The sequence below is a fragment of the Triticum urartu genome, chromosome 4 (genome assembly GCF_003073215.2).
Source record: "Triticum urartu cultivar G1812 chromosome 4, Tu2.1, whole genome shotgun sequence".
In the NCBI taxonomy this organism is placed as follows: Eukaryota; Viridiplantae; Streptophyta; class Magnoliopsida; order Poales; family Poaceae; genus Triticum; species Triticum urartu.
Window position 1 is genome coordinate 217952817 of NC_053025.1, and position 23024 is coordinate 217975840.

Sequence of the window (23024 nt, forward strand, 5' to 3'; positions counted from 1 at the left end):
TTCATCAATGATAGTTCCAATCACTTTTTCTAGCATCAATATATATATCATAACAGTAGCTCATCTTCATAAAACTTTTCATGATCAAGTAACAAGCTATTCACATGTTAAAGTATAGATCATAAACTTTCTTGAAACTAACAAACTATATTCTCAGTCATCAAACAATTGCAATTCATCTTATTTTTAGGAAGGGTCTATGTCAGAGCTTTGATTTAGCAAACTCCATGTCGGTGTCAAAACCGGCGGATCTCGGGTAGGGGGTCCCGAACTGTGCGTCTAGGCCGGATGGTAATAGGAGGCAGGGGACACAAAGTTTTACCCAGGTTCGGGCCCTCTTGATGGAGGTAAAACCCTATGTCCTACTTGATTAATATTGATGATATGGGTAGTACAAGAGTAGATCTACCACGAGATCAGAGAGGCTAAACCCTAGAAGCTAGCCTATGGTATGATTGTTGTTGTCCTACGGACTAAAACCCTTCGGTTTATATAGACACCGGAGAGGGTTAGGGTTACACAAGGTCGGTTACAAAGGAGGAGATATCCATATACGTATTGCGTAGCTTGCCTTCCACGCCAAGTAGAGTCCCATCCAGACATGAGACGAAGTCTTCAATCTTGTATCTTCATAGTCTAACAGTCCGACCAATGGAGATAGTCCGGCTGTCCGGAGACCCCCTAATCCAGGACTCCCTCAGTAGCCCCCGAACCAGGCTTCAATGACGATGAGTCCGGCGCGCAGTATTGTCTTCAGCATTGCAAGGCGGGTTCCTCCCCAAATTCTGTGTACCTGTCGAAATAATGTCCGGTTTCTTGTGAATGTTTGTACCCCTCGGCTTCTACGCCCAATAATGGCCACTCTCCATGTGTTGAGCGAATGTGAAGAGCCACGGTGTTTTCACATTAACCCCCCTAGCTGTGTGAATGAGCTGCCTATTTAAAAAGACGAGGATTCAGATCCAAATCACACCATCCTCCCTTGGCGAGCCTTCATTGGAGCGTACCCGACAGAGATCCATTCCATCATGGCCGGTCGACGCAGCTCCTCCTCTCGCACCCCTAGCTCCAAGCCCAGAGATTGGGAGAGATGTTCCGTCCCGCACAGCAAATTAGTGATGCTTCAGTCCAAGGGATTTCTTCCCCCAACGTACCTGGTCCCGGTTCGAGCCGGGCTTGCCACCTATAATGGCGGAGAGCAAGCGAAGAGCCTTCCCAATCCCTCCAAGGGAGATCGGGTATGCCTTGTCCCTTATTTGGTAAGAGGGCTCGGATTCCCAATTCATCCGTTTCTTCGGGGGCTCCTGGAGTTCTACGGCCTCCAGTTGCACAACCTTACTCCTGCTTCCGTGCTGCATATCACAGGATTCGTAGCCCTTTGCGAGTTGTTTTTGGGCTGTGAGGCCCATTTCGCTCTGTGGAAGAAGCTGTTCTGCCTTGTGCCCCGTTCTCAGAAGGGGTCAATATATCAAGTGGGCGGAGCCGAAGTGTGGCGTATTGCCGGGACCGGATACCTGTCCGGGACCCCAAAGAAGACGTCCGAAGACTGGCCTTCAGAATGGTTTTATATAGAAGACGTCCCCCTCCCGGATCCTATTCGGATCGGCCTTCCTGAGTTCGACAATGCCCCTTTGAAGAAGCGCCGAAGCTAGCGTCCACGGAGCTCCCTGGAGGAAGATGACAGGGATATTCTTTACCTGATGAGCCAGATAAGTTTTTTAGCTCGATCCGGATTGACCATGATCGAGGTCATGGCTACATGCATCATGCGGGGGCTGCAGCCGCTTCAGTATAGAGGCCACCCCATGTGGGATTTCAACGGGGAGGATGACGCCACCTACCACGGCCGCAAAGGGTCGGGATCGGCTGCCGATCTAATAAAGATCTTATCCACTTTGTACAAGGGAGAAGAGGAGGAATTCCTTCGTGTCAACCCGCAGGGCGGATTTTCTATGTACAATCCTCTGAGCTGGGTAAGCAGAACTTTTTATCGCCCATCCATTTCGTATTCCCGTAGTTAAGTATTCATTCCAGCGATTTCATTGCAGGAGCTGCGCCAGGCTGTAAAGGAGATAAACAGCCTTCCTCCACAACCCGAGGACCCTGGACGGTCCCTTGACCCGGCCTCCCAGGAGGATCCGGACATATCTGTGGAGCTGATCGATGGGGTATTTTACCAATCGAGTAATGACAATGCTTTGGTGGCCATTACGGCCGATTACCCTGGGCTAGTTCCAGCCTCACAGGTGACTGAGACCGAAGTCCCGGAGGTTCAAAAAGGGATCCGTCCTTGCGTGTTTTTGATTGCCGTATAACAGCCGTGTTTTGCAGGGGAGGTCCTCGAGGCCGAAGGCCGAGCCTGCGGCGACTGGCCAACAAGGGGTCGCGAGGCCAGGCGGGTTGAAAAGACCCGCAGTCCAGATTGAGACACCGGCGCAGCGGTATGGCGCGCCGTCCTTATTACAAGACATTATTCTCAGAGGCATATTAACGCCCACGCCTTCTTTTCAGGAAAAAGAGCGCTCGCCGAACTATACCTGGAGAGGCTACCAACCGCGCCTCCACAAGCCAGGCTCCAAGGCCGGATTCGGAGACGGGAACGAATATAGGGCGTGCACCGGGTGATCCTCCGACAGAGGATGCGGATAAACTATCCGCCACCCATTCTGAGGTGGAAAGTGCCATGAACCACAGGCGTCGCCGGACTGTTCTTCGTGACACTTGTTTCTCCCAAGAGGCATTGGATGCTTTCAACTTGGGAGACACGCACCTCCGTGCCGCTCAAAATGGTCTAGCCAGAGCCACGGAGTAGTATGTAAAAGACATACGGGTGAGAAAATTTGATGATTATATATATATCAGTAGCCCCTGAGACTTGAAATAGTTAGGATAACTGATTTAAGGATCTTTTGTTATGCAGGTTCTTATAGAAAAGAATACTCAACTATCCCAGGAGCTGGAAGAGTGCAAAGCCCAACTTCAGGCCGCACTGGCCGCGGCATGGGAGCCCAAAGAGATCCCCTCTGGTAACATATCCTTTGAATGATAAGTATCATATAGAATGCGGCGTATATGCAGATCTGACGATAAAATTGCAGATGACGCTGGAGTAAATCCGGATAAGCAACAACTCATACGCCAGCTGAAGGCCGGTGAGAGCGTGCTTACGAGGGTGAGGCAGGAGAAAAATGATCTCCAAGATGCCAACACCAAGCTGGGCGTGGAACTACAAGATGTTCGTGCCCAACTGTCGAATTCTGTTAAGGAAAATCGGCGGCTTCGACGCGGCATGTTTAGTAAGTGCTTGAACGAACTTTGAAAAAGAGTTCGGCGAGGAAGCTAGCTGACAGAGTTATGTCTGTAGGTATGCTAACAGGTTGTCCTGCCGAGGAAATGCCCGGTTCAACGGGTGACCTTCCCGAGCTCTCACAGCTGCACGAACGAGTTCGGCAGGTGATGCAAGGCATCGCCTAGGCCTTGTGGCCATCCATCTCCATACCCGAAGGCCTTGGAGAGCTTGCAGAAAAGCTGAAGGGAGCACGGCGGCGCTTCCGATTATGGAAGATATCGGCCTGCCGTCAGGGCGCTAGGGAAGCCTGGGCAATGGTGAAGACACGGTACACAGAGGCTGACCCGAACCACATGGCCGAAGTCGGACCTGTGGGGCCTGATGGGAAGGAGATTCCTGTGAGCTTAGTGTACGTCCAAGTAGAATTAGCCGCAAAGTATTCTCAACAGGACTGTAGACTAGACAGCCTATTGGATGGTATTGAAGAGGAACTCAACCAGTCAAATTGACTATGTAATTTTAAAGTGACATGTATAATGCCTTCTAGCCGGATTGTAGATCGTTTGTCATGGTGGACCTTTTCGCTTCAACCTCGGGACCCGACAGTCCGGAGTGTATCCGAATACCCTCTCGGTTATTTAAGAACCGGGGCATGCATGGAGACCAGGCGTAGGGGTCATTAGTGCTTTATCAGACAAGTGCCCAACTAGTTATGTTATATTACATGGGTAGTAAGAAACATCTTCCAGGGAGAATAGTTCCGTTAAGGGTTCCTTTCCCTGGGTAAGCATGCCCGAAAGTGCACGTCTGGACTGCGATAAGAAGCGCAGAAAAATCATCTGGGGGCAGATATGAATAATAAAAGTCATCTTTTGTTCACCGACCAAATATTCCCTTAAGAACGCTAGCTTTCGGCTTCACCCAGTCTGAGGTACACGTCCGGCTAACCCGGCGGTAACAATCGCAGAGGTGCTCCCCTTATGCCCTAGCCGAATTAACGGGAACGTAGGGCATAAATACAAGAGCCAGGCAACCCAGCTTGGCCAAAACTTAAGTCATATCGATGCATATAATGGTGAAAAAAGGTACATGCGGAAGTATAACACATGTGTTGGGCGTGAGGCCCAGGAAAATAACTTAAGCTTCTGTGAAAGAAGCCCCCAGGTATGAAGAGTGTGGCCAGCACATCTGTAATGTACGAGTGAGGCGCAAGGTGACCCTTGAAGGCCTAAAGAAATAAAAGAAAGAAAGGGAAACATGACAGATGATGCATATGCAGAAAATGGACAAAGGGAGGGGACTAACATAGAGTCCGGTGCTAGGCGTAGAATCTTCGAAGCCTGGCTGCGTTCCATGGGTTCGGCTCGAGTCGAATAGTCGATGCATCCCGCAGCCGGTACGCTCCACCGGTCAGAACTTGGTCGATAATGAAGGGACCTTCCCATTTGGGCTCGCGCTTGTTCTTTTTCTTATCCGGCAGTCGTAGAACTAGTTCGCCAACGTTATAAGTTTTGGCCCGTACTTCTCTGCTTTGGTATCTGCGAGCCTGTTGCTGGTAAAATGCGGAACGGGCTTTGGCTACGCCGCGCTCTTCCTCCAAGGTGTCCAGACTGTCCTGCCGATCGAGCTCGGCTTCTCTTTCTTCGTACATGCGCACTCGAGGTGAGTCATGAATTATGTCACAGGGTAGGACTGCCTCTGCGCCGTATACCATAAAAAACGGTGTATATCCGGTACTACGATTTGGCGTGGTCCGCAGCCCCCAGAGTACGGAGTCGAGCTCCTCTACCCAGTGCATGTCAGACTCCGTTAAGGAGCGCACTAATCTGGGTTTAATGCCGCTCATTATAAGACCATTTGCTCGTTCGACTTGACCGTTGGTTTGTGGGTGATAGACTGAAGCATAATCGAGCTTGATGCCCATTTTGCTGCACCAGAGTTTTACCTCGTCGGCCGTAAAGTTCATGCCGTTATCAGTGATGATGCTGTGGGGGACGCCGTAACGGTGTACAACCCCGGATATGAAATCTATCACCGGTCCGGATTCGGCTGTTTTAACCGATTTAGCCTCTATCCATTTGGTGAATTTATCCACCATGACCAATAAGTATTTTTTCTTGTGGGTTCCCCCTTTAAGGGGTCCAACCATGTCAAGCCCCAGACCGTGAAGGGCCATGTAATGGGGATTGATCGGAGGGCGGTGGGTGGCATGTGGCTTTGATTTGCAAAGAGTTGGCAACCGGCGCAACGTTGGACCAAGTCCCGTGCATCTGCCCAGGCCGTTGGCCAATAGAATCCTGTACGGAAGGCCTTGCTTACAAGAGCCCCGGCTGCGGTGTGATGACCGCCGAATCCAGCGTGAATTTCTGCCAAAAGGTTCCGCCCTTCCTCTTCGGAGATGCACCTTTGAAGGACTCCAGTAGTGCTTTTTTTGTACAATTCTCCCTCATGGACCCTGTAGGCCTTGGATCGCCGCACTATGCAGCGTGCCTCATTTTGGTCCTCCGGAAGTTCCTATCTAGTTAGGTAGGCCAGGAATGGTTCTGTCCACGGGGCAATAATGGCCATTATTTCGTGGGCTGATTGTGTTATTTCGGTGGCGGAGCCTCCGATTATGTCAGAGAGTTCGGTATCGGGTATTTTGGCCGGGTCCAGACTGTTGTTACCAGTGTCCCCTTCCCATGCTATGGATGGCTTGAAGAGCCGTTCCAGAAATATGTTGGGAGGTACCGCATTGCGTTTTGCGCCGATGCAGGCAAGGATATCCGCCGCCTGGTTGTTTTCCCGAGCCACATGGTGAAATTCGAGCCCCTCGAACCGAGCTAACATTTTTAGGACGGCATTGCGATAAGCTGCCATTTTCGGATCCTTGGCATCAAAGTCTCCATTTATTTGGGATATCGCGAGATTCGAATCCCCACGCACCTCTAGGCGTTGAATGCCCATGGATACTACCATCCGGAGACCATGTAGAAGGGCCTCATATTCGGCTACGTTGTTGGAGTCCGTATACATTATTTGTAGTACGTATTGAATGGTGTCTCCTGTTGGGGACGTCAAAACGACGCCAGCCCCCAGACCAGCCAACATTTTGGAGCCGTCGAAGTGCATGATCCAGTTTGAATATGTGTCGTACTCTTTAGGGAGTTCGGCTTCCATCCACTCAGCAAGGAAGTCAGCCAAAACTTGCGACTTGATAGATCGCCGTCGCTTGTAAGTTATGTCGAACGGGAGGAGCTCAATGGCCCATTTGGCAATCCGGCCTGTCGCGGTTGTTTATAATATCGTTAAGTGGTACTTCCGAGGCTACCGTTATCGAACACTCTTGAAAGTAGTGTCGCAGCTTCCGGGATGCCATAAATACCGCGTACGCTATATTTTGATAATGCGGGTACCGTGATTTGCATGGATTAAGGACAGTGGACACATAGTAAACCGGCTTTTGAAGGTGGAATTTGTGTCCGTCCACTTCTCGCTCGACGACGAGCACTACGCTTACTACTTGAAGAGTTGCCGCAATGTATAATAGCATTGGTTCGCCAATGTTTGGCGCGGCCAGGACTGGGTTTGTTGCTAATATGGCTTTTATTTTGTTGAGTCCGGCCGAGGCGGCATCCGTCCACTCAAAGTGTTCGGTGCGCCGGAGGAGGCGATAAAGGGGTAATGCCTTTTCTCCCAAGCGGGAGATAAAGCGGCTTAGAGCCGCCACGCATCCAGTCAATTTTTGTATTTGTTTGAGGTCTGTTGGGGTAGCCAAATGTGACAACACTCGAATTTTGTCCGGATTAGCTTCAATACCTCTACTGGAGACAATGAATCCCAGGAGCTTTCCGGCTGGTACGCCGAAAACGCATTTTTCTGGATTGAGCTTGATGTCATATGTTCGGAGGTTGTCGAATGTGAGCCTCAAGTCGTCTACTAGAATTTCGACATGCTTGGTTTTAACGACCACGTCATCCACATATGCCTCCACTGTTTTGCCGATCTGGTTTGCCAGACATGTCTGAATCATGCGCTGATATGTTGCGCCGGCGTTTTTGAGCCCGAAGGGCATTGTGTTGAAGCAGAATGGGCCATATGGTGTGATGAATGCCGTTGCGGCTTGGTCTGGCTCCGCCATTTTAATTTGATGGTAGCCGGAGTATGCGTCGAGGAAACACAATGAATCGTGTCCTGCGGTAGCATCGATGATTTGATCGATGCGGGGGAGGGGGAAGAGATCCTTTGGGCAAGCCTTGTTAAGGTCCTTAAAATCGATGCACAAGCGCCAGGATTTGTCCTTCTTTGGTACCATCACCAGGTTTGCTAGCCAGTCCGGATGTTTTATATCTCTGATGAATCCGGCCTCCAATAGCTTGGCTAGTTCCTCTCCCATGGCTTGTCTCTTAGGCTCGGAGAAACGTCGAAGAGCCTGCTTGACTGGCTTGAATCCTTTTAGGATATTTAAGCTGTGCTCAGCCAGCCTGTGTGGGATTCCTGGCATGTCTGAAGGGTGCCAGGCAAAAATGTCCCAGTTCTCACGTAGGAACTCTCGCAGTGCGGCGTCGACATCAGGGTTTAATTGTGCCCCGATGGAAGCTGTTTTTGTAGGGTCCGTTGGATGGACTTGGAATTTGACTATTTCGTCCGCCGGTTTAAAGGATGTGGACTTGGATCTTTTATCGAGTATCACATCATCCCTGTTCATCGTGGAGCGCAGCGCAGTTAGTTCCTCGGCCGCTAGGGCTTCGAATAGTGCCTCGAGGGCCAGTGCGGCTGTCTTATTTTTGGCGCGGAGTGCTATGTCCTGATCACTAGCAAGAGTGATGATTCCGTTGGGCCCGGGCATTTTGAGCTTCATGTACCCGTAATGGGGTATGGCTTGGAAGATTGTAAACGCCTCCCGCCCTAGTAGAGCATGGTATCCGCTACTGAACGGGGCCACTTGGAATGTAATTTCTTCGGGCCTGTAATTATCCGGCGTGCCGAATACCATATCTAGTGTGATTTTCCCAGCACAGCGTGCTTCCCGACTGGGGATGATTCCTCTAAAGGTTGTGCTACTTTGCTCAATGCGGCTCCAGTCTATTTCCATCTTTTGAAGAGTTTCCTCATAGATGAGGTTTAATCCGCTGCCGCCGTCCATGAGTACCTTGGTGAGTCGAAAGCCGTCCACGATTGGACTGAGGACCAGTGCGGCTGGTGCTCGGGCTGTTCGGAATTTGGGTTCGTCACTGGCATTGAAGGTAATAGCCGTGTCACTCCAAGGATTTATTTCTGCTATGTGGCAGATTTCGACCATGCTGCGGAGTGTTCTCTTGCGTCTATTATTTGACGCGAAGGTCTCAAAGACCGTTAACATCGTATTGTTGTCCACGGTATGGTGCTATGTGGTTTTTGGGAGGAGTAGATCCTCACCACTTTTGGCCACCTGCCGGAGTATCCAACATGCTCTAAGGCTGTGCGTTGGTATTGCATCCGCTGTACTATGAATTTTGCAGCGTCCATTGAGCCATCCCTCCAGTACGGTTCCTTGCCCCGTAGAGGGCTTTTGCTTTTTGATAGTTAACCCAGGTGTATTGTGATAATGCACCCTTTTATTTCGGACTGGGTTTGTATTCAGGGCCGGATTATCCCAAAATTTTATTTCGGTTTTCCAGGCGCTTTCCATCGCACAGTACTTTCGTACTATGGACACCAAGTCGGCAAAGCGTGTAATTTCGCGGCGACTTATGGCGTTGAGGATTCCCTTGTCCATGCAATTATTGCAGAAAAATGAAATTGCGTCTTCCTCGCGGCAGTCCTTTATCCTGTTCATGACCAGGAGGAATCTGGCCCAGTAATGGTGTACTGTTTCTTCGGGCTCTTTCCTGATTTGGGATAGATTGCGTATGTTTGGGTGGGTGGGTGGAATTGAATCCGAATCCTTACCCAATCTGAGACTCAGGGGCCAAGGAGTTTTCGAACTCGAAAGTTTGGATTCTTGGATGTTTTCCGATAAATCTAGCCCGCTGCCTTATTCTAGGTTCAGGCCTTGAGTGACGTCCTCCCCTTCGTGGGTATCCGGCTTGGAGGGATCGGGAATCCAGACATAGCTAGTCCTTAAGATAGATGAAGGGTTGCCGCATTGTTCCTCAACCACTGCAACGTGATGGGTGACCTGGGGAGAGTTGATCTCTCTCAGATCGGGTTTAGGCCCAATCTGATCGTAGTCTGTAGCGACTCCCAGGGCGGCAATGCGATCCAAGAGCTCGTTTAGGGAAGAGAGCTCCATTGGATCTAACTGCTCGGCGAGTTCCGAGTTGACGTGAAGATTGCTTTCGATGACCCGAGAAGTTATCATCGGCGCAGCGGCCGAACAGGCGGTCATAAGAAAACCACCTAGCCAGAGAGTTTGGCCGATAGCCAAAGCTCCCTCAGCAATAGTGCCGTATTTAAAGACGGGATGAGACATCCTTCCTGGTGGCGACAGCACAACGGAACTCTCAATGAAAGCACCAATGTCGGTGTCAAAACCGGCGGATCTCGGGTAGGGGGTCCCGAACTGTGCGTCTAGGCCGGATGGTAACAGGAGGCAGGGGACATGAAGTTTTACCCAGGTTCGGGCCCTCCTGATGGAGGTAAAACCCTATGTCCTGCTTGATTAATATTGATGATATGGGTAGTACAAGAGTAGATCTACCACGAGATCAGAGAGGCTAAACCCTAGAAGCTAGCCTATGGTATGATTGTTGTTGTCCTACGGACTAAAACCCTTCGGTTTATATAGACACCGGAGAGGGTTAGGGTTACACAAGGTTGGTTACAAAGTAGGAGATATCCATATACATATTGCCTAGCTTGCCTTCCACGCCAAGTAGAGTCCCATCCGGACACGAGACGAAGTCTTCAATCTTGTATCTTCATAGTCTAACAGTCCGGCCAATGGAGATAGTCCGGCTGTCCGGAGACCCCCTAATCCAGGACTCCCTCACTCCACATACTCAACTATCATTTAATCTTTCACAATTTCTAACACTCATGTGATATTTATGGGTTCAAAGTTTTAATCAGACACAGAGAAAGATAGGGGCTTATAGATTCTCCTCCCAACCTTTTACCTCAAGGGTAATGTCAACAATAATAGTTCATGATAACTTACATCCAATTGGATATATATTAGGATCTTTCCAACACAATGTGCTTGCCAATGGATAAAATGTAAAAAGGACAGGTGAAGATCACCATGACTCTTGCATAAGGTAGAAGATAAAATTAAAAGATAGGCCCTTCGCGAAGGGAAGCAGAGGTTGTCATGCGCTTTTATGGTTGGATGCACAAAATCTTAATGCAAAAGAACGTCACTTTATATTGCCACTTGTGATATGGACCTTTATTATGCAGTCTGTTGCTTTTATTTCTTCCACATCACAAGATCGTATAAAGCTTATTTTCTCCACATTAATAGATCATACATATTTAGAGGGCAATTTTTATTGCATGCACCGATGACAACTTACTTGAAGGATCTTACTCAATCCATAGGTAGGTATGGTGGACTCCCATGGCAAAACTGGTTTAAGGAATGTTTGGAAGCACAAGTAGTATTTCTACTTGGTGCAAAGAATTTGGCTAGCATGAGGGGGAAAAGCAAGCTCAACATGTTGGATGATCCAAGACAATATACTTTATTTTGGATATAAGAAAACATAACCCATTACGTTGTATTCCTTGTCCGACATCAACCTTTTAGCATGTCATATTTTAATGAGTTCTCAGAATTACAAAAGATGTCCAAGATATTATATTTATATGTGAAATCTCTCTTCGTTCAATATACTTTCATAAATTGTTCAAGTGACCAATTCTACGTTTGCTAACTTTCAATAAGTTTACTAACTATACTTATTCGGTGTGAAGTCATTACTCCCCATGGTATAAGCATATCAAACATATATAAATTCAGATTTATCATATTCAATTCATTCAACCATTACTCATAGGATATATGTGAAGCACGTGAGTAAATGACAAACTACTCCAAAAAGATATAAGTGAAGGACACTGAGTAGTCAAATAATTAACTAGCCATGGGAGGATTCTTTTTTTATTCAAGATTTCAGATCCAATGATTTTATTCAAAAAACAAGTAAAATTGAAAATACGCTCCAAGCAAAAGACATATCATGTGACGAATAAAAATATAGCTCCGAGTAAGGTATACCGATAATTTTGAAGACGAAAGAGGGGATGACTTCCGGGGCATCCCCAAGCTTAGGCGCTTGAGTCTTCCTTGAGTATTACCTTGGGGTGCCTTGGGCATCCCCAAGCTTAGGGTCTTTCCACTCCTTATTATCCTCATATCGATATCTCACCCAAAGCTTGAAAACTTCAATCACACAAAACTTAACGGAACTTCGTGAGATAGGTTAGTATGATAAAGAGTAAACCATTCACTTTGGTATTATCAAAGACAAGGATCATAATTGTTCTCACACAATGCCTTCTGTACCATATCATTTCTACAATTTATATTGAGAAATATAAGCCATAGAAACTTGAAAACAAGCAAACTATGCAATGAAAACAGAATCTGTCAGAGACAGAACAGTCTGTAATGATTTGAACACCAACCATACTTATGCTACTAAAAAAATATATTAAATAAATTAGTGGACGTGAGAAATTTGTCTATTAATCTTCTTCAAAAAGAATCAGGACCAAAGCACTCTTATGTAAAAAATGGCAGCTAATCTCGTGAGCGCAAAGTTTCTGTTTTTTACAGCAAGATCACATTAACTTTCACCCAAGTCTTCCCAAAAGTCTTACTTGGTACTTTATTGAAACAAAATATATAAAAAATGATTAATACAGTATCTTAATCATGTAAACACACACAAAACAATAAGGGTAAATATTGGGTTGTCTCCCAACAAGCGCTTTTCTTTAATGCCTTTTAGCTAGGCATGATAATTTCAATGATGCTCATACAAAAGATAAGAATTGAAACATAAAAAGAGCATCATGAATAAGATGACTAGAACATTTAAACCTATCCCACTTCCTACGCCTAGGGATTTTGTGAGCACACAATTTATGGGAACAAGAATCAACTAGCATAGGAAGGCAAAACAAGTATAACTTCAGAACTTTAAGCACATAGAGAGGAAAACTTGATATTATTGCACTCCTACAAGCATGTATTCCTCCCTCATAATAATTTTCAGTAGCATCATGAATGATTTCAACAATATTACCATCACATAAAGCATTCTTTTCATGATCTACGAACATAGAAATTTTACTACTCTCCACATAAGCAAAATTCTCCTCATTCAGAATAGCGGGATCACTAGTTCCTAAAGTTGACACTCTTCCAAAACCGCTTTAGATGATAGTGTTATTCATACTCCAAAAGATATAAGTGAAGTTCATGGAGCATTCTACAATTAATATAGACTAACCCATATCCAAGCTCAAAATTTATAAGTGAAGCACACGAAACATTCTATAAAACCATACTCAAAAGATTTAAGTGAAGCTCAAAGACCAATTCTATAAGATCATACTTAAAAGATTTAAGTGAAGCACATGAATTATTCTATAAATTGATGAAGGGACATCTCATACTAGCATGGTTATTTAAGAAAAAGAAAAACACAAAGGACACAAATCATGTGAACAAAACAAAAACCGAGTGAGGGAGTCCTGGATTAGGGGGTATCCGGACAGCCGGACTATATCCTTTGGCCGGACTGTTGGACTATGAAGATACAAGATTGAAGATTTCGTCCCGTGTCTGGATGGGACTCTCCTTGGCGTGGAAGGAAAGCTTGGCAATAGGGATATGTAGATCTCCTTCCTTGTAACCGACTCTGTGTAACCCTAGCTCCCTCCGGTGTCTATATAAACTGGAGGGTTTAGTCCGTAGGACGAACAACATACAATCATACCATAGGATAGCTTCTAGGGTTTAGCCTCTCTGATCTCGTGGTAGATCAACTCTTGTACTACTCATATTATCAAGAACAATCAAGCAGGACGTAGGGTTTTACCTCCATCAAAAGGGCCCGAACCTGGGTAAACATCGTGTCCCCTGCCTCCTGTTACCATCCGCCTAGACGCACAGTTCGGGACCCCCTACCTGAGATCCGCCGGTTTTGACACCGACATTGGTGCTTTCATTGAGAGGTCCTCTGTGTTTTCATCGTTAGGCTTGATGGCTCCTTCAATTATCGATAGCGATGCAGTCCAAGGTGAGACTTTTCTCCCCGGACGGATCTTTGTATTCGGCGGCTTCGCACTGCGGGCCAACTCGCATGGCCATCTGGAGCAGATCGAGAGCTACGCCCCTGGCCATCAGGTCAGATTTGGAAACTTGAACTACACAGCCGACGTCCACGGAGACTTGATTTTCGATGGATTCGAGCCTTGCCGAGTGCGCCGCACGGTCACGATGAGCATGATTTAGCTCTACCATCGGACAGTGTTTAGGAGATGCACCGGCGACCGCTCCGACCCTCAATTCAGAGCCAACTGCGCCCTCCAGGGACGGGTGGATAGACCCCGCCACGGAGGCCGCATTCTCATCGGCGATCGAGCCAAGTATCGACCTTACCCTTCACTAGAGCCATGACGCCAAACTGCCGGATTCTTCCCCCGCCACGGACTCCCAACCGCCTGCGCCCGTGCCTATCGAATCTGACTAGGCTCCGATCATGGAGTTCACCTCCGCGGATATCTTTCAGCACTTGCCCTTCGGTGACATACTGAACTCATTAAGGTCTCTTTCCCTGTCCGGAGAGTCCTGGCCGAACTATGTCCGGCAGGATTGGGATGCGGATGATGAAGAAATTCGCCGCCCACCCACCACCCACTTAGTGGCCACTGTCGACGATTTGACCGACATGCTCGACTTCGACTCCGAATACATCGATGGTATGGACGATGATGCAGGAGACGAACAGGAGCCACTTCCCACATGGCACTGGACGCCCACTTCATCATATGATGTATACATGGTGGACACACCCAAAGAAAGCGACGACGAGGAACGGAAGGACGCAACGAAGGGTTGTTTCCTCGAGATGCAGTCAAAACGGCGGCGTAAGCGTCACTCCAAATCCCGCCTCGGCAGAAACAGCGATCATATAGACCCAGCGATAGAGCAGGGTGAGCCAGCGGATGACAAACATGGCATTGAACCATCATCCGACCACGGCAACACGGGGAATCAAACCGAACAACCCGACTCCGTCGAAGATAACAGTCCGGACGACATCACACCGAACAGGCACTCGGAGCAACAGAATAAACATCAAAGGCTTGTTGCCACTGCGAGGAGTCTGAAAAAGCAGAAGCAAAGGCTCAGGGCTGCACAAGACACACTCAGAATTAGATGGAGTGAAGTACTCAACACTGCAGCAAAGTACGGCGGTAGTGGCCACACAAAGAGCTACCCGAAGCGAAAGCTTCTACCTGAATTCGATGAGGAGGCCTTAGATCCCCCTCAATCAAAAAACAAAACAGCCATCCGGTCGGATAGACAACCTCGTGGCCAACACAGAGCGGCAAACGATGCCGCACACAAGCCAGTACGCGATCCACGTGAGGGCTCGCATCAAAAGGACGGCGCAACCAGATCCATCTATGGGCCAAGCAAGCGCGCTCCAGCACGCAATGCAACACAACAAACATCCGAACACCACGGTACACCCAAATACAGGGGTGTCGCACACCCCCAATGTTTCATCGATGAGGTGCTGGACCATGAATTTCCAGAGGGATTCAAACCCGTAAACATAGAGGCATACGGCGGAACGACAGACCCTGGGGTCTAGATTGAGGACTACATCCTCCATATCCACATGGCTAGAGGAGACGATCTCCACGCCATCAAGTACTTACCCCTCAAGCTCAAAGGGCCAGCTCGGCATTGGCTTAAAAGCCTCCCCGAAAACTTCATTGGAAGCTGGGAGAAGCTCGAAGACGCTTTTCGGGCAAATTTTCAAGGGACCTATGTCCGACCACCGGATGCAGACGATTTAAGTCATATAACTCAACAACCCGGAGAGTCGGCCCGAAATCTTTGGAACAGGTTTCTCACTAAAAAGAACCAAATAGTCGACTGTCCGGACACCAAAGCCTTAGCAGCTTTCAAGCATAGCGTTCGAGATGAATGGCTCGCCAAACACCTCGGCCAAGAAAAGCCGAGAACAATGGCAGCATTAACAAGCCTCATGACCCGCTTTTGCACGATGAGGACAGCTAGTTAGCCCGATGTAGCACCAGCGATCCAAGTACATCCGAAGTCAGGGATGGAAACGGGAAGCCACGACGCAGCAAAAACAAGTGCCGGAATAAAGAAGACAGCCGAAAAGCACGGCGGTAAACGCCAGATTCAGAAGCTATCGGCCAAGTCAGCAAAAGTTACCCTCCAAAGGCAACAGAGACGAACTGTCCAGCCTAAATAAGATTTTGGACAAAATATGTCAGATCCACAGCACCCCCGATAAACCTGCAAATCATACCCATAGAGAATGTTGGGTCTTCAAGCAGTCCGGCAAGCTCAACGCCGAACACAAGGGGTATGATACACCAAGCGAAGACGAGGACGAGCCTCGCAAGCAAAGCACTGGGGAACAGAAGAAATTCCCACCAGAAGTCAAAACAGTAAACGTGTTACACATGACAAAGGGGAGAAACAAAGCGGCACTCCTAGAGACACATGCCCCAGGGCCTATCACCGCGGAGTTTTGCCACTGTTCGTCCCAACCGATCACCTTTGACAATCAGGATTACTCGGCAAATATCCGGCATGCAGGATGGGTTGCCTTGGTGTTAGACCCGATAATTGACGGATACCACTTCACACGAGTCCTGATGGACGGCAGCAGTAGTTTAAACCTGATATATCAGGACACAGTCCGCAAAATGGGGATAGACCCAACAAAAATCAGCCATAGCAATACTACCTTTAAAGGAGTAACGCCAGGCCTAGAAGCCCATTGCACGGGCTCCCTGCTACTAGAGGTTATATTCGGCTTTCCCGATAACTTCCGCAGCGAAAATTTAACCTTCCACATCGCTCCGTTCCAAAGTGGCTATCAAGCATTACTCGGATGCGAAGCTTTCGCTCGCTTTAATGCAATATCGCATTACGCTTATCTCATGCCCAAGATGCCCAGTCCACGTGGCATCATTACAACAAATAGAAATATTGAGCGCTACTTGCGCGCGGAAGACCATGCGGCCGCCTTGGCAGCCGCACACTAGACGTCCTCACCAACTAGAGCATCTGACAGGTCGTTAAGACCACGGCCACGGTTAGACAAGTCCGGTGTAGCTATATATAATTAATACAGGTTTGATGGCTATACCCCTATAAGAATACAAGGGGCTTAATGCGTGTAAACAAGTGACAATTAGGCTCAACTTTACTCATCTTGAACTGTACATGGTTTATTTAGTATAACCTACCTTTTTGCACGACAACTTTTCAACTAATTTCCTCTCTTTTATAGATGACCATCGTGCTACACCCGTCCAGGATATGGCACAACGGAGACAGAGGCGCAGACATGCAGCAGGGACCCGTTTCAAGGATTCTTTTTAGATTAAGACCCTGCGTAAACCTTTTTTACTGTCTCTTGTTGATACACATCCCTCGAATTCTCAGTATAATTGAGAAGGATGCTGACGTATTGGCATGTGGCCACGTCAGAATATTGCACATACCTGGACACTAGGGGCTTATTACAAAGGGCACTGTTTAAGCCCGGTTTACATCATAAAGACCGAATACCTTAGGGAGTGTGCGGCGTCGCGAGTTTGGCCTTATATGCACAGCTCCGAATCATGTCTTTGGTCAAATGTTGGGTTTGCCCGGCTCCTGTGTTTTGCTGCCTTACGTTCCGCTCTATCGGCTAAGGCGTCACTAGGAGAACTACTGCGATTGTGCCCTGGTTCATCCGGATGAGCACCTCAGTAGAGAAAGCCAAAAACTGACTGTCATGATATAGCGTGAGACTGGTCAACCACTCGATGACCTAGCGGAATCTTCGGGATTCCTCCGCCTTGACGAAGGGCCGTTTCCCGGCCAGGCATGTACACGCCCCGAATTCGGATGAGCGCAGAGCCACCAGGGGATATATAGTAGCCCCACTGTCAAACTCCTCTGGCTAAGTGAAAGTGTTAAAACATAATAGTCCGATTTCCTAGTTCGCTGCGCTATCACCTCCTTAATGGACCAAGACATTGGATCAAGTGTGAACATGCGTCTTCTGCGAACACCCCCGCATTATATGCGTGGGGGCTGAAGCCGACGACTGCCATCTTTCAGGTTATATCTTTCCCTAATAATAAAGCACGGATTGACTCAGTGGGTTCACCGTCACAATACGCTTTTGCCCAGTCGCAATACACTTTTAGGATTCGTATAGACAAAATCGTAATATAAACGAGGTGGTACTAATAGCATGATGTTAGCACGTTTTCACCGTCGCGTCCTTTCTACACGAAGGTCACTGTACTATTTAGTAATTCGGCCCGCAGTCCTCATATTAACTGAACCTGGGCGGTACGAGTGATAGAATAGAAAAACAAACCCAGCCTTCCTCTCGATCTCATCTGGACATCCAGCCCCGCCCCGCCCCTCACAGCCGTCCGCCGCCGCCTCCTACCCCGCCACCGCGCCTACCCCTACACCAAGTGCCAACACACTCGCACCCATCCACTACCGGGGACCCGCGGCCTTCTACCGCCGGTGGCACTCGACGTCGCGGCCATTGGCGGCTCCCCGACCTTGCTACCATGGCGCCTCCGGGACTCCTCCCCGCTGCTTCCACCTTGACATTGGTTTCCCCAACACCGCTGGCTTCGCCACTAGCCACTCCTAGGCACACTCTATCTGCCGTCGGACCCATCCGCCTGGTTCCAATGGTGAACATCGCCACCACCCTATTGTGAGGCGAGGTGATGTTCTTCGAACTGCCGGCTTGATTCTGCCTAGGTAATTTCTTCTTTCTACTGTACCACTTCATAGAAAAATTTGACTGCCTAAAAATTCCCCAATTTGGTACACTTTTTTTTTATCAGTGAGCTTTTCAACGGAAATTATACTTTGATCCTATCCAATCTTACTGTGACAGTAATATATTCCCCTTTCCTTTATATGAAAGGAAAATTGCGGCTCTTTATCATATTGTCATTATATTGTAACCGTGTGCAAGTGTGTTCAGTTCAACTAGATGTAACTCATTGACATATGAGATTCCATTGGGCCTGATAATCTTGAATTTTGCTTCACAATTTAAAATGTAGTATTAGACCTAGAGTTTTTATGTATTACAGAACCTGTCCTATAAATATGCCAGTTACAAATAAAGGTGATATTGATGTGGAAACACAACACACATGTAGTAGATAAATTGTATGAAGTAAATCGCCTTGGAATGATGGTTGCTGAATGTTACAATTATAGTCATCTACCTGGACGACCTTCAAGCACCAATAACTTAATCCTTTTAGGTTTTGTTCTTCTTTCTTTGGTACAAACATAATATTGTTTGGTGCTTCCCAATACTTGGATGTGAAAAATAAAGAAGTTTTACATTTTAAGAACTAATAGATTTTTAACAAGAAAATATGGTCCAAGTGGGACTACTACTTCTAAATATTTTGTCTTTCACGGAAGGGGATATCATACTTCTCCTAATCAGGATTGTTGTGTAATGGAATGATGGTAGGATGGTAAGTAACTACATCCTTTTTTGGTATGGCAAAGAAAAAAATACATCTTACCCATTAGATGATTTGCATCTGCAGCTGAATAATAATGGAAGAAAAAGGAGTAGAGGCTTTACCTAATGTACCTACAGCAACAATGGGTTGCCCCACCAAACATCACTAGAGGACTAGGAAGGGAAACGGTGATTTCTCAATCAGGTTCTATTGGCCGTTCTAGCATTAGCATCATGAAGATTCTGGAACAGTGCACGACGCCCAATCCCAAGGTCTTCCCTTAGCTGGTGAAGCACATGAGCCGGTGTCAAGCAATATCCCCCGTATACTTTGTCCTTGTGTTCTTTCCAGGTATGCATCCATATCAGCTGCATCAGGGAGCTCCATTCACAGTGGTACTACTTCCGAACGTGTAGAACATGCAATTGTATGTAAATCGCCTTGAAATGATGGTTGCTGAATACTGCATTATGCTTGATAGTCGTCTACCTGGACGACTTCAAGCGCTAATAGGTAAATCCTTTTAGATTTTGTAGTTCTTTTCAGTACAGAGATAATTCTGTTTCTTGCTTCCCAATTTTTGGACGACAAAACAGAGAGGCTTTACATTATAAAAGTTACAGTAATAGATTATAAATAAGAAAATAAGGTCCAAGCCAGACTCCAACTTATAAAGGTTTTGTCTTTCACGTAAGGGGATATCATACTTCATCTAATCATGGTTGTCGTGTAACCTAATGATGGTTAGTTACTACTCCCTCCGTTCCTAAATACTTGTCTTTCTAGCCATTTCAACAAGTGACTACATACGGAGCAAAATGAGTGAATCTACACTCTAAAATATGTCTACATACATCCGTATGTAGTAGTCATTTGAAATGTCTAGAAAGACAAATATTTAGGAACGGAGGGAGTACATCCATAGAGAAAATGAACATGGAGATATTCTCATGTCCATAGTTTCCAGCGATGAGAATGGGCTACCCGGCATTGCTCGGCTGCTGAAACTGAGCAAACTTTGTGTAGTTATTCATGGTAGAAATTCCTACTTAAATTATCTATTTCGCCAGATTGAGAAACTGCATACATGCCTTCGTCAATGCGCAATCGAACAGCCGTCAGGTGGTGATGAGAGGACTACTAAAAGCAAGGGAAACACACTTAAGTTTGCTATCCACAGTTTCTTCAGAATCTAAATACCAGTGGCATCACAAGTGGGCTTCTCAATTAATCCAAAAGATCCATCAGGTTGCAAAGATAAAAACAATGAACAGAACATATCTGAAAGCGGCCCAAGCATCCTCTACTACTTTCGTTTAGATGTTATTTATCTTGCTCTGTGTTGACATATTTTCTTCTTCCGTAGATGCAAAGCATCCAGGATGTGATCAATCATATGCTGGAGAATGGCATTGAGACCTTAGTTCACTGGATAATGGCATTTATATGCGATTCCAGTCCTTTCACAGTGCAGGTGAACTGGAAATTCTATCAAAGACAACTGTCCTTTCTTTAGTGTACATGCATGATATTACATGATTAAACATACCATTTTTAACTTCATTTAGTTGTCTATATTATTCTCTATGTGCTATTACCAACAAAAATAGTGTTACCTCCGTACCAGGCCTTCCAAATATCTTATATTTTGGTACGGAGGTAGTACTTTTAGCCTGCAAAGCGACTTCTATGCCCATTGTGGCAATAATGTGTTTGCACCACTGAAGAGATAACTTATTTTTTTTCATTGTAAGAAACACATCATGTTTCTTCCCCATCATTTAAGTGTGTGCCATGTTATCTTTGTTCATGTTGCTGGCTGTACATTTTCAGTATTCTCAGGATATATCTGATTATGATGATGTTCCGTACTGCTCTAGAGCCGACAACTTTTTGGACTGCTCGATGTTTATAACCAATGAGACTACTTTTTTGGTTGTTGGCTGGAGCTATCACTATGACTGAAATTTTCTTTCCACCCAAGTAAATTTATATGGTCATCAAAAACCAACGACAGGTCAACACTTGTCAGCAGTTTGCAATTTGTATTACAGTATGCCTAAGCCAATGTTCAGACAATGTTGTTTTAGTTAGGAAATGTAGAAAACATGGTCATGATTTATGTAGATTGGACAGTCCCTTCAAACTGCAGTCTTTGATCTAGAGTGGACAATCTAACTATATGTTTCCTTTTAGAAAATGACTATATGTTCCATGAATTCACTGCTTATTTTGGCCAGATCAGATTAAACTAGGTCTTGATTTCAAGGTTCAGTTAAGGCAGTTGGTGCAGGTTTGTTTGCTGTAATACTAACTGTGCTATTTAGACAGAGACATTTGCTCTTTCTCATTCCTCGACATTTTCCTTTGCTACCAAGATTTTTCATTCTAGGTTGTGGAAAACGCATGTCGCGTTCCTTCTACAAGTCGTCATGAGCTGGGACATAGAAGAAGAGAGCCGACGAGAAGTCGCAAAGCGGTTCGCTCCGGTGTCGCTGCCAATGGCGCTGCACAAAGTGCAGATTGCAGGCTAGATGCGTACAAGTCCGTCCCTACTTCCACGACGTGGAAGCAAAGGAAATTTAGTCAATTAGATAGTATTTTTGGTTATGAAAGTTATCTTTTGTGTATGCAGTTTTGCCATCATTTTGTAAAAGCTTTGAGTTTTTTATAATGTAATTGTCTTACTAATCACACTTTTAATTGATTTGTGCCAAGGCTAATAGCCAAGTTATGCACAAACTGTTCATGTTTCCTTGATGACTGCTATTGTCAGAAGATTCTTTTCAGCATTTAAGTAATACCGATCCCACTTTCAGTTATGTGTGCAAAGGCCAGTAGCAAAATAATGACTGCTCCTTGCTGGTCGGATATTTCCTACTTCCAGGATATCTCATTATGCTTTCCGCAGCATGCTGATTTGTGAACGAGAACCTACATGATCACCCACCCTGATTTGTTAATTCGTAGTCACATCCAGACACTCAGGTATGCAATATGGTTTTGCTCTTTTGTGTGATTGTGAGCATTCCCCACTGTTTTTTACGATCAGAGAAAAACAAAAGAAGATTTCACTCTACAATGGACGTCTTTCTCCCAGACATATGTAATTTCACCTCTCTGATTGCCATCTATCTTTGATGGCGACGATGCTCTACCTCAACGCGGTCCAAGTCTATCTCCGCCAGGTACGGTGCCATGAGGAAACACCCAAGGTACATGTGTGTGTGGGCGCTAATATAGATTAACTACAGATATGTACATCGATCCCATCAGTGATCACCTTGTAAATCAGCAGCAGCCAGCAGTACACGAATTCTCTTATAAATACTAAAAAAAATCCTACTTATTTTAACTCAAAATTAAGCTACTATTGTTCTAAAAATAATAAAATCACTTGACTTCGAAAACAATATTCTGGTTGAATTTAAGGTGACTTGCATATACTTAATGCTTTAGTCTATTCTTTCAAAGTGGAAGTTTAAAATACTTATTTTAGATTTTATATGGTGGAGAAATAATTTATTAGAAATAATTATGGATTTTTAAATAACTTCAACATTAAATGTTGTTGACCATGCCATAAGTTGGTGATGCTTGAACCGAAAACCGTCCATGATGCATGCATGTCTCCGTATAGTGTGCTAATGTATCATCGTATATTCTTGTCGTTTTCCTTTACCCACAATAACACATTATTCCACGTATGTCTTGAATAAATGGATTATCGCTAGCCTGTTTGTATGTACTTTTTAAATCTACATGCAAAGCATGTTGAAATAGACGAGCTGGAATTATGAAACAGATTCCTAGATTGTATACCATCTTTTCTAGATTAGAAGAGAATGTGATATATTTTTCTCCCGTTGCAACGCACGGGCCCTTTTGCTAGTATATATATATATATATATATAAACGGCCGCACAGGAGGCATTATAGTACTTTCGGGAAAAAGTATAAATACAGCCTGGATAAATTCAATAAAACATTGTTTTTACAATGGGAATACATGTCACTCAAACATAATATTTTTCGA

At 45.9% G+C, this 23024-nt stretch overlaps 1 long non-coding RNA gene across 1 annotated transcript; it reads left to right on the forward strand.

The window, feature by feature from the left end:
- The first annotated feature begins 17858 nt into the window (after window positions 1-17858).
- LOC125551333 lies at window positions 17859-21742 on the forward strand. The gene is made up of 2 exons (XR_007302445.1): window positions 17859-18257; window positions 19073-21742. It is a non-coding gene; the product is annotated as an uncharacterized LOC125551333 (long non-coding RNA).
- Window positions 21743-23024: the final 1282 nt, after the last annotated feature.